This window comes from Balearica regulorum, chromosome 2 (assembly GCF_011004875.1).
Source record: "Balearica regulorum gibbericeps isolate bBalReg1 chromosome 2, bBalReg1.pri, whole genome shotgun sequence".
Classification (NCBI taxonomy): domain Eukaryota; kingdom Metazoa; phylum Chordata; class Aves; order Gruiformes; family Gruidae; genus Balearica; species Balearica regulorum.
Genome location: NC_046185.1, coordinates 160,500,659 through 160,513,416, shown reverse-complemented (window position 1 = coordinate 160,513,416; position 12,758 = coordinate 160,500,659). Strand labels below are relative to the sequence as shown.

Genomic DNA, 12,758 nt, shown 5'->3' with positions numbered 1-12,758 from the left:
CCTCTGTTTGTCTTACAAGTAGATGGTTAAAATATTTGCACTAAACGGTCTGGGAACTGCAGGTTTTTTCTGTAGCAAGTGTATTTTATTGTGCAGGAACACCAAACACAACATACTAACATCACCATGCTGTACAAAAAGCACAAAGACCCCTACATGTAAGCTGCAGCTTAGTAACTATGTTTACTTCAATGCACAGTATTTTATACAGTCACTGAGAATCTTTAAATGTCTGCCTATGTGTTTCAGTTTTGCAATAGGAGTATTAACCCACTACCACTGTATTTCTTCAGATGCAAAAAAAAAAAAAACCCAAATTATTTTCATACTGATCTTCAGTTCTTCACAAACCCACCTATGTCAAATAACGCTCTTCTACAAAACAGTGAAATAGGAAAACTCAAGTAACTTGAGAACATTTTTCAATTATGTAATGAAACTGGTTACAGTATTAACTAATGATTCACTGGTCAATACCTAATATTTAGTATTCAGAATCATGTACACGACTGAAAGTTTTTTAGAAAAATACAAAACACCATATAGATTAACTGGCTCATATTTTTAAAGCATAGGTTGTTTTTTTTTTGGGGGGGGGGTGGTGTTTGTTTTTTATTTTCAAATCAACCTGCTACAAAGTAATCCCACAGGGGGAAAAAAAAAAAAAAGCCATCTCATTTTATCCAGATGAAAAAAACAAAAACAAAATAGACTTTTCCTTTACAGTTGGTATCAAGTTTGCTAAAGCCAGCCAGTTACATAACACTTACTTTGACTTATGACCTATTTGCTCACTACTCATACAAAAATCATCATATATGATGGTCTGAACATGAATTATGCGCTAGGAACATAGTGTATTTTTTTAAAAGTGCTTTTTTCCCCCCCTTTCTTTTAATGTAGAAATATAAAGGCAGCCAGGAGGATCATCTAAAATTAACACTACACAGATATGCTCTGAAATAATGCAAAATTAAAATGGCACTCTTATAAAAATAGCGTGTAAAGAGTACTTCAAAATGTTTCAGAAAAATTAATTCTATCTCATTTTCCATCACTCCAGAATTCACACCAGGAAATGAAAGTGCTAAAAAAAAAAAAAAAAAAGGGGGGGGGGGGAAGGTGAGGAGTTGTGCTATAGCTAACCATATAAAGTCACAATTTTAAAAGAATACGCGTGTGTGTCCGTGCAGGCACAGGTGTGCGTGCAAGGTGTGCACAGGGAGAGAAGAGATGCCCAGAGCACCGGCTGCAGCGCCCGGGTCAGCCCCGAGCTGGGCTTTTGTGGTGGTTGTTTCTCCCACCCCCCCACCTTTTTTTTTTTTTTTTTTTTTTTTAAATGGTCGAGGATTATCTAGCGAGCGTGTAACTTGAACCTATATACCCGCGTCTGAATTCGGGTACGGGTTTGGGGTTTTTTTTCTGACTAAACGGCGGAAAATTCCCTCTCCTGAGTGTCAGCGGGCACCCGAGTCCCCCCGCCAAGTTTCTCGCCCCGGTCCCGGCGGCAGGGTCCCCCCCCGCCGCGCTGCCCCCCGCGCCCCTCCCCGGGGCATCACCCCGCAGATCCCCGCGTACAGCTCCGTGCCCGCTGTCACAGTTTGTCCTTTAATACAAAGAAGTTAAAACGCCACACGTACTCACCCCCGGCGAATTGCTTTTGCGCGACATAGCCCGGCCCCGCGGAACCTCTCACAAATCCCCTCTGGAAAATGGAGGGGCTGGCATCGGTGCCCGCCCGTACGATCCGGAGGAAAGAGAAGTTATTTACATGTCACGGCCCGAGCCCAGCGCCGTGCGGAGACACCGACTGCTCAGCACTCCCCGAGATCAGCCATATTACTCTCCCAGACCCGCCGCTCGGGAGGAGCGCTTCCCAGGCCACTGCCCCGGGGCCTCGGCGCGGCCGGGCGGGCGCGGCGCGGGCGGCTCTAGAGGGCCCCCATGGCGGCGCCGCCGGGGGAGCGATCCGCCACAGCCCCGATCGCCTCGGAACTTCGGCTCCGGGATCCTCCCCGAACCAGGCTGGAGCCGGCGGCGGCGGAGGAGGGCGGAGGGGGAGGGGAGCGGAGGGGAAGGGGAGGGGAGGGGAAAGGGAAAAAAAAAAAAAAAAAAAAGAGAGAGAGGAAAAAAAAGGCAAAAAAAAAAAAAAAAGAGCCGAGCGAAAGTAGATCCGACGCAGCCGGGCGCCGCCAATGTGCGGACCGGAGTCCTGCGGCAGGAGCCGGGGCCGCCGCGCCGACTGCGCTAGCGAGGCAGAGCGGCGGCGGCCGGAGGCGCAGCGCCCCCGCCGGAGGCTCCCACCGCCCCGGCCCCCGCCCCGCACCCCCCGGCGCGGCGGGGACGCTGCGGCGCTGGAGGGGGCCGGGGGCCGCCACGGCCGGGCGCGGAGCGGAGCGGTCCGAGGGCCCAGCGCGTCCCGGCAAGCTGCGGCGGGCTCGCCCGGGAGCCGGCCCCGGCAGCGGCCGGTCTGTCCTCCCGCCGGCCCCTCTCCTAGAACACCTTCCGAGCAGGGCGGGCGGCAGCTCTCCCCGAGCTCCTTCTCCTTCCCCGCCTCCCTACCCCCAACGCCTGCACTTTCCCATTTAACAAAGCAGCGCAGCTGAAAAGTTACAAAACGTTTCCATAGATGCCGGCCGCTGCCCTGGCGGAACCCCACCCCGCCCCCCCACCTCGGCTGTGCGGGGCTACTCGGGGAAAAAGAGGGTTTCAGCCTTCAAGATAAAGGTGTGACATCGGGGACTGGCTTTTTTTTTTTCTTTTTTCCCTCCTTTTTAACATTTTTCAGGCTGCTCTCCACTTCTCCAAAACCAATCTGGAACGGAGGAGCTAAGAGAGCAAGCCTGACAAACGTCCATCCACAAACGGCTCTTTCCTAATCCTTCAGATGGTCCCTGCCAATTTTCTTTTTCTTCTACAGGGAGAAAAACAAATCAAGAAAACATTACGCAACTATCATTTCGCTCATATTGATAGATACTTGCAAACCAATCGGTCTGCCAGTCTCAGTAGTAACGCAACTACCTTTGTTCAACTTCCCTTCACGCAAAAAACCCGAAACAACTCTTGCGTAATGCTTTGCTTCTGTCAGTCTTTTACAAGTTTTCTTAAAATTTCAATACCAGACACCTGCAAGACACAGGTTGACACGTTGACAACAATAATCTGACTCATTTGCCAAACAAAAATAAGACCATGCATTACATCTATTTTCTCACTCATCTGAATTTTTTTTTAATCAAATTCTCTTCTGTTACACCGAGCTGCAACTGGACATACTTAACCCAGGGCACCTTCTGCTGTGGACGAGCACCTAAGTTCAGTATTGCCGTATCAGTACCGGGTAGAGAAATTCTCAAAGACCCTTTTACCTCTAGGACTGAACAAAATAAACCTGGGACCCCACACTGATTCACACGGCGTCATCTACGCGGGCAGAGGGAGTGCACCGACGCTGCCTATCGTTACATTTTTCTATTGAAACATGCTCTAGGTGCCCAGCCTACAGGGAAGTTTTTTTATCAAACCAATTCTCCAGAGATTAAGATAAAATTTTAAAAAGAAAACACTCACATGAAAAAATCTCCACGTGTTTACTCTGAAACAAGTAACTATTGTATAAGAGCCATTGTGCCATGTTAGTACAGGTACGGACACATAAATACATTTAGCTACAAGGAGCTATCAAGCTACCGCTTATCAGCACATCTCTGGTAACCACGCGTATTAGCACACTTACTCTGCTGCAATGAGAAGGTTAAATACCTTAGTCTAAGCCTTAGGGAAGATGGTAAATGTCAATATTTTATTTTGCAGTAAGGGTCAGCTATTTTGGTTCAACCATCAAGCGGTGAATTACTAAACCACTACTGAGACATTAATCAATTTGCCTATTCCCTTTAGCACTCTTTAGGTTTAACTAAAACCTTTAGTTAACCTAACTAAACCTTTAGGTTTAACTAAGACAAACCCCTCTTGGACATACATCTCTGTATAGTTTAACCCTTTTCCTAACCTTTTCATTCTAAGATTAACTAAAATAAGCTCCTCTTAAACCAAAGAAGATACCCAACAGTGGACAGAAGCAGTGTGTTTTCCAAATTGTAGTAAATAAAATGAGTTTGCGTTTATACTTAGCAGGTTAAGCAAGACCAGAGCACCAAGTTTATTATACGTCAGCCATCCCATAACTGCCTATTTATATAAGCTTCCACTACAACACTGGTGCGGTACCTTCTGAGATGGTATCCCCTGCAGCACAGCCGACGCGCCATAGACTCACAAAGTTGTTTGTGCTGCTACACCTTAAACCTGTAGATATTTTTCAAACATGTTACACTCCGTAAAAAAAAATGCATGTTTTAACATAGCAGGTAATGGGTCACCTGACAAGTTTAAGTATGTTAGCACAAAGAAGACAAGTTGCAATTTAATAATAGCTGGTTAAAATAATAATAATAAATTACTCTCAGTACTTTTCCCTACTGTTCATGTGACCCAAGATGCAAGCTAACAGGTATGAAGTTGTATTAGCTGGCCTTGTTCTTCCTCAGAGCTTCGAACACGGAGCTGCATTTTCTCTCACGTACAAGATGTGAGATTTAGTTCTTTTACTGTTAAACCACATTAACTGCCATAAAAATCTTAGTAAGGACAAAACTGTAATTTTACTACAGCACAGTCCGGCATGGTCCAACACCAGTCGTGTTGACTAATTACTAGTTTGCCACAAAAACTGCCCGTAAGTTGCCTTCAGTAGGATTATACAATGAGCTGAAGGAACCACTCGGGGTAGGGTTTCAATGCTGGGCACCAATTCTGAGGCTGATGCCATCCCATGCCTCTTCTTCCCAGGCTCTGAGTGGTTCGGCTGTATTTTGGACCATGTTGTGAACCAGACGAGCAGACTGATCCAGCTGCAGGGTAACCCAGCAGGAACCAGCGGGGCCAGACACTGAAAAAAGGCAAAGCCGTTTTGTCTGCAGCGACTCCCTGCCCCGATTCACACGTCTCCACAAACGTGTGTCGCCATGATGGCAAGGCACAAATTGTTTAAGCCAACACTTCAGCCAAGAAAATGTACATGGGAAAAATGGGATCAGTCATCTCTCCTAAGACAGACTTTTTTTTTGTAAGCAACAGAAGCGATGGATTTAATGATTAAGATAAAAACTTATGTCTATACATATGTTGGACAGTTTTATTCCAAACTCAAACTGATTAACTCAAGGATACAACTCTCTTTGAGTTAAGACACATTTAGTGAAACATGCCTTATCTGTTTATGATAGGCCCTATTTACAATTTCTTTCTTTTGGAGAATGTTACTTCACAGCAACCAAGGGAAATTCAGATTTATGTCACCTATTCCAGTATATTCCAATCTAAATTTCAGATGCAATACATACACAAATTAAGAGACACAGGCTTCACAACAGTAGTATTTTGCTACAATAGCTAGGTCAACATTTGATTTGGTACTTCATTGATTTTAAAACATACAAAGATGAATATATTAAGAAGCACAAAAATGTGTTTGGCTTTTTTAAACATTTGTTTCTTCTTAACTTCTGCTGACCTGCTACTTCCAAAATCTTCAATGGGTTTCTAATAATATAATAGAATCATAACGAGATTAAGCCAGAAGTATCTAGCTGCAAAAAGACAAGCAGAAAAGGAAATTCAAACATTTTTCCTTACCCTGGCAATTCTCCTGAAACGTAAAGGCAGTCTACCTTCTAGCACCCTTTTATGCTTCTATGTACAAATCAACTTGAACCACCCTATTCTGGAATACAATTTCTCTGCAGATCCCACTTTTCATGCCAGAGCATAGATTAAACAGAAGTAGACTGACTTCTTTCATTATTGAAGGGTTTTGGAAGTTCTTAATTTCTAACCTGTACTAAGACAGTCTCTGGAGATAGACTCCATTTCTAAAAGTTTTTTTTTAAAAAAAAAAACCAACCCCAAACTAACAAAAAGTAAAGGTTCCAAACTATTTCCAAATCATATTTTTTCCTCTTCCATGTGCTCTCTCTTCTTGTAAGCATGAACCAGATCATATATCACTAGGTAACAAGCAAGAGGACACGAGGAAATGGCCTCAAGTTGTGCCAGGGAAGGTTTAGAGTGGATGTTAGGAAAAATTTCTTCACTGAAAGAGTTATCAATCACTGGAACAGGCTGCCCAGGGAAGTGGTTGAGTCACCGTCCCTGGGGGTATTGAAAAGATGCGTAGATGTGGTGCTTAGGGATATGGTTTAGTGGTGGACTTGGCAGTGCTAGGGTAACACTTGGACTCAATGATCCTAAAGGTTGTTTCCAACCTAAATGATTCTATGAGTCTACATCTGGAACCCAAGATAGGTCAGCAGCACGTCCTACCACCAAGAAATGCATTTTGTGCATTAACTACATACCCACGTTAACATACTATTATAAATTTGATTTAAAGCCATTACATCAAAGATGTCACATCTAGCAAGCATGCTCTTAGAAATAAAATTTTGAACAGTAACCTAAGTTAGGTAATTGAAATACCTTTCTACATAGAAAGCATCAAATTCTGTCTATTCTTATGGCTTCAAGAGAAAAGTTTTTGCAAAAATTTACTGAAAAGGCTCAAGGTGTCTTTCCTCTCTGATGTCTTTTCATGCTTCAGCCAAAGGTTACCACCCCTGCAGCAAGAGATGGCAGAACAGGACATTTCCAACACAAAGCCTACCATTACACTTAATTCACTGATGAATGTGAATTTGAGGTAGAAATCCTTAATGACAAGCTGTGGAGTGTACCCTTTCGCCTCTATGGCTGATATCTTCCCACAGAGCATCAGCATAGATGTCTCGAGGTAGCTTGAGCTCACCAGGTGTCACCAGATCTTGCCCAGTAACACAATGCAAACAGTGGTATCAATGGAGCAGCATAGGCTGTACCAGGTTAAGAGGCATTTCTAAAAAAAAAAAAAAATTTTGAAATAAAAAATATAGGTCTTTAAATCTCACATTACCTCTAGAAATCTCAGATTTCCTTACTCACATCTTCACTTTCCCAACAGCACTATTTTACCTGGTATTGAAGCTGCGCGGTATGTGGTGCTTTCTTACAGGAACATTGCACAAGCGACAAGAGTCTTGTGACCTGTGTCCATTTCGCACTACTACTAACTGCTGGTATGGGTGAACTCTGTTGTGTAACTGAAATGGTAATGTAGCTAGTACTGCTTACCAGAAATGGAAATACAGGGGTGAGCAAATGAATTCAGAAAGGACTAAAAACCAATGTAGACAAATACATCACAAGTTGAAAAGAAGATGCAAGAAGGTAAGAGGTAGAGAACAGGCCATCAGAAAATGACTCATTGCTAATGACATGCGTTGTTAGCTGCTAGCACAGGCAGGACAAAACTGTTTTCAACAGTGCATAATGGAAATCTAGTAAGAATTCAAATTCTGACATAGTTTCTTTAAAGTAATCAAAATAGCCCTACCTTTTTCTACCAGATAAACTATTCAAAATAGCCTTTAAGAAGAAAATCTGGAATGCCAGGTGACACTACTTCTGAAAAAAAAAAAACCACCACCAACAAAAAAAACATAGTAAGGAAGTAATAATTTATTTAGTATATGTGGAATCACACAGATTAATAGATAAAGCAAGTATCAGGTGACAGAGGGAATAAGGAACACAGACAATGAAACAGAGATTTAGTAAACTATTTTCTTTCCAGAAATAATACAAGAAAACACCTTCTACAAAATAAAGGTTATTACACATAATTCACTGTGTAAAAGCAATGGCTACAACATAAATAATGGACATGACCATCAGAAGGGATGCTCATAGAACAGGATCATAGAATAACTCGGGTTGGAAAAGACCTCAAAAGTCAGCTAGCCCAACCTCCTGGTCAAAGCAGGTCAAACAGAGTCAGTTCCCCAAATCGTTTGCAAATATTTTTGAAGTTCAATTTGTTGTTTGCAAAGCTGTGTAATTATACACAGTGCTGAAATCTGACGGTGGGACCCTATTCGAAATAACTTACGCTCCAAACAAACCAAGAACAGAAACAGAGATCAGGGCATAAAGCTGATATTCGGATGGCCTTTGTCTAGTATTTTCTATTAGATGGCTTTAAGAAACTCCCTGCTCAGACCTTAGTCCTTCTGAATTGCATTTTGGAGGTACCCAGTTCTCTCTTCTGACTAAGCATAAAGACTTCAGCAGAATTTGAGTACGCTTCCTGCTATTCATTAGTAAGCTCCTTTAGAGTAGTAAAATAAATATCATTATTCTTTTAAAGCTTCAAAAGAAAACAATTCAGATAGAAACTAGACCATCACAATACTACTGAAAAAGAAACCTAGGTGGCATGACTACGGGAGCTTGAATTCAGTCTCTGCCCTGTCCCCAAGGCCCATTACTAAGAGCTGTTATGGAATATGCTCCCACACCATACGATGTGGTCACATCCATGCAGCTGCATGTGCCCCAGGTTCAGACTGAGGGTTATGTATTGGGGGACCAAAAAAAACCCACCCACCCAAGCAAAAAAAAAAAAAAAAAAAAAACACAGAAAAACGCAAAAACTTGATCTAACAACCTTTATAGTCTTTAGAGAAAAGACAGCTAATGAATATCTATCACAATAATTTCCCAAATTCTAGTTAAACAAGGAGAACAGTGCACCTTAGAGGATACAGGATAACAGAGCCCAAGCTTCAAATCAACAAGTTTATACATGTCCAAGACAGTTATGACTTCACTTTTTGGAAGTGTGAGCATGTTAAGTATAGACAAGAAACTCTCACTGGCCTAAAAAAAGCCTTTAAAATAACATGGTCAAGCTAACAATTTAAAAACAGGTTCTTTTTGCCTATCAAGACAGTCTAAAGCCAGTAAGATTAAAAAAAACCCGCATTAATTGAAAAAAGTAAACCGCAAATATTCTTAAAGCAATATTTATTTACATTAAGTTATCAATAATTTAACCCCCCGCTGACAGTGTCTGGTTAACAAGCCTTGAGAACAAGATCTTCTGCTTGTCCATAAAGCACGTATACAATTAACAGTACCTTCTCTGTTCTGTTCTACTAGTGTATCCTTATCTGAGAAGACCACATGCACAGTATACAAACTATGTCAGTTTACCAAGATTTTTTATTTTTTCTTTAGCAACAAACACATTCAAAACAGAAATGATAGTATCTCCAAGCTGTATGCAGCACATGATAGCACAAAGAATACTCTCCCATTCCATTACAAAAAGAGGCGTTAGAACAGCCAGCCATGAGCCAACCCTTACTGCTACATGAAAGACCTTAGGGAAATAATTTCTTTAAATAATCTCACTTACAGATCATTTATTTCCTGACTTAGTGTCGTGTGTTCCCCCCACCCCATTTCTGGGCCCAGTTCTCTCCTAAAGGGTTTCTGCAAGACACAGGCAGAAAAATAAATTAGAATTCCCGCTGAATCTGTTTTGCACTTTCCTTTGTAGAAATCTCTACCAGGATGCCTGACACAAGGTTAATTATGCAAAACATGAACCAGGAAAAATTGTATGTCAGAAGACTGAAGCAGCACTGAAAGCCAGTGTTTCCCAGAGCCTTATGGCTTGTACATCCCATATCCTCTGCTCCCTCCAGAGCAATTCTGCTGTGAGCTGTTCTTCCTAAACTTAGATCCCTATGGGTTAGAGAACATTAACTGTGGCACAGTGTTTGCCCAGGAGGCTGAAAGTAAAACTGATGAGAATTCTATCGGTTTCCCTGAATTCCTCCTTAAAAACAAAACACCACCAAACAAAACAGTGGTTATAGTTATATGAGTAAATTAAACATAGTTGGTGATGTTGGCCTTGAGGCTGACTAGCACAGAACAGCCTACATCCACGCTATCTAATTCTCAACCTCCCAAACAAAGCAGCCACACATAAACTGCCCACACAAACCCCTGGGCCAGCCCTGAGAATCGTTTGGAAAGGTGCTGGCAGACCCAGGTTGAAACTGTACAAGCAAGTGCTGCAATAATCTGACAACGGGGACGATTACTGTGTCCAGTGACTTCAAACCTTCCCTGTCGGGTTTTTTTGTTGGTTTGGTTTTTCGTTGGTTTTTTTTGGGGGGGTGGGGTAGGGTGGTTTTTGCATTTGGTGGGGTTTTGGGTTTGTTTTTTTTTTTTTACAAGCACAGACTTGGCCACCGAGAAGAAGCTGAGTGCTTCAGGTGCCAGAACAGTATTGCTAGCTACAACCATGTCACTAATCAGTACAAAACACAAGCACAGATGGGAATTAGCCCAATTTATAACTGGTGAAATTTAAGGAAATTGAAATAAACAGTTCTTTTCTCTTTATTTTGAATTTCATTTCAAAATCCTCTTTTCCAAGCCTTTCTTCACAATGAAAAAGCACCTGGCCCATTTCTAAGTGAAGTTCTAGTCTCATGCAGTTCAGTGGGCCATGGGAAGAAAATATATATATACACACACACATATACTCACTTGCTTTTATTACAAGGAGAGGGAAAACCAGCAGAGGACAAGGAAAAAAGCTGGAGTAGAAACAAAAACATAAGCAAGAGAGAATGGGAACTAAGGAATCGGGAACTGGAATGACTAGGAGAGAAAAGCTCCACTGACCAAACGAGGGGAAGATGGTAAGCCTTTTGAAGCAACTAACAGAAGCTTTCAGAGCACGTATCTTGAGGGCAAGAGGAGGCCTTCATCAGCCAGACGTCTAATGGAAAACCAAGTTAACAGAACAAACAGCCCAACATGTTTGTGAAAACGTTGAGGACAACTGTTTCACAAAGTTAAGGATGCCAGAAGAGCAGTTACTTCACACTTTGCTCTATTAGGGCAGGCTCCATTTTAAACATCTCAATGTGTACAGTGATTTGGCTGGAAGTGGTAACGAGAAGCATTCACTGTGCCAAGGAAAGGGAAAAAATTGAGATCAGTAGAAAGAGAAGAACAAATTTTTATCTTCAATTAACTGAAAAAAGAAAAGAAAATTTCAACAAACTCTTTGAACTTGTTGCTAGAATCTTTTGAGAATGAGATTTAAAGGAGGACTGAGAGTTACTGTACTAGAATATACACAATGACAAAGTATTCCAATGCAGGGGAAAGATAGGAAATGTAGTATGAACGATACGGGCTGCATCAAAAGCAGTCAGTAATAAGGGTCTGAAACTAGAAAGAATCATATTAGGAATGGAAACAAGGGCCTTTTAATGAATATAAAGGAACAGCATAAACTGTCAGGGATAAAAATCAGAAGAGATAGAAGCACAGCATGCGTTATTACCACTGTGGAGTATAAAAGGCAAACAAAGTTTCAGAAATATTTTAGAAGTAAGAATAAAAACACGAAAGTCAGTACATAACAGTGTTAAAGAAGAACAAATGGATAATGAAACGGAATCAAATGCCATTCTCTGTATTTCAGCCTTCATAAAACAAATTTATTGTAGCTAATACTAAAACCTGATTTTGTTATTATTCTAGACAGCAGGACTGGAAGAAATTCACACTATATTTCAGAAACAAACAGATCTCTACACTATGAGTGATGATCTTCCATAATACAGTCCTGGTGAAATTGCCCTAAGACAGGTTGGCAACAATAAAATTCACAGGGTATTTATTTGCAAAGTATTTTCAATCAAGGTGGCAGATCATTTCAAGAAAATTCCTTCCTCTGAAGGAGGAATGAGGAAATTCACACACCTAGAAGAGCTGCATACGACTCATGGCTGAGACAGGGGTTATAACCATTTTAAAGGACAAGATCTCAGTAAGAATCATTCTGATAAATTGAAGAGTGGTTCATATCAACCCAGTGAAACTTAATAAAGACGAGCAAACTTTTGAAGGATAAATCAGGTAAGTCAACTTGATGCTGCTATAGAGGTTAAGCTTATTCATTGCAGAACAAAGGAGACAATCTCCTAATAAATAAAAGTTTATTATAAAAATGGTTCTCATCAGCTGTGGAATCTTAACTGTACAAGACAAAACTGGCTTAATCAGCAGTAAAAAAATATTTATTTTATACTTCAGAAGATTAGTTACTCAAACCAATTGCCTAGAGATGCAATCATCAAATACTTTAAAAACAAGTTGGAGAAACATTTGTCAGAAACGGTACAGACACACAACACAGAAGCATGAGCAAGATCACCTTTAAGTCTTTTCTGGCATATATAGTTGCATTCTGCTATATCTGTGACAATATACCAATGCTAAATATTCATTTTATTGAAAAGAATTTCATTGTGCTTCTGAACTGCACACTTCAGGAAAAAAACCTAAATAATTCACATTCTGTATTTATGAAATGGCTTACTAATAAAATCTCCCAAATTTTAATACAGCATAGCTCCTCTGTCATTAATAACCACATGGAGCTATCCTATCATGTTTTGTTGAGAAAACTTTCACTAAGAACACTGCAGACAGTCTTCACCGCCAAAGACAGAAGGGTAGACACCACTATCAGAACAGCCCGGGTTCCACAGACCCTGGGATGTTCCAGAAGTACTTCTGGATTAGCTAAGGCTTCCAGACGGTGCTCTCAGTCACAGATGATGCTGGTAAACATTTAGCAGCAGAGACTGCACATTTAGACCACATCTTCGCTACCAAAAATTTCTTTTATCTTACCATGCCATACAAGTGATTCAACTGCACATGCTCCAACAAATATAAAAATATAATAGGCAAAATAAAAAACTGGTGAGTTTTCCAAA

At 41.3% G+C, this 12,758-nt stretch overlaps 1 protein-coding gene across 23 annotated transcripts in view; it reads right to left on the bottom strand.

Annotated features, from left to right (window-relative positions):
* KMT2C (lysine methyltransferase 2C) overlaps positions 1 to 12,758 on the bottom strand; it is a 199,020-nt gene that overhangs the window by 177,725 nt on the left and 8,537 nt on the right. For 3 of the 23 annotated variants that reach the window (XM_075746678.1, XM_075746680.1, XM_075746681.1), the window contains exon 1: positions 1,645 to 2,052. The exons of 17 other annotated variants lie outside the window; for them this stretch is intronic. The gene's annotated coding sequence lies outside the window, so the exon portion shown is untranslated. Of the gene's footprint in view, positions 1 to 1,644; positions 2,062 to 12,758 lie in introns of those variants that run through there. 3 more of the 23 variants (XM_075746679.1, XM_075746682.1, XM_075746683.1) reach the window with 2 other exon arrangements.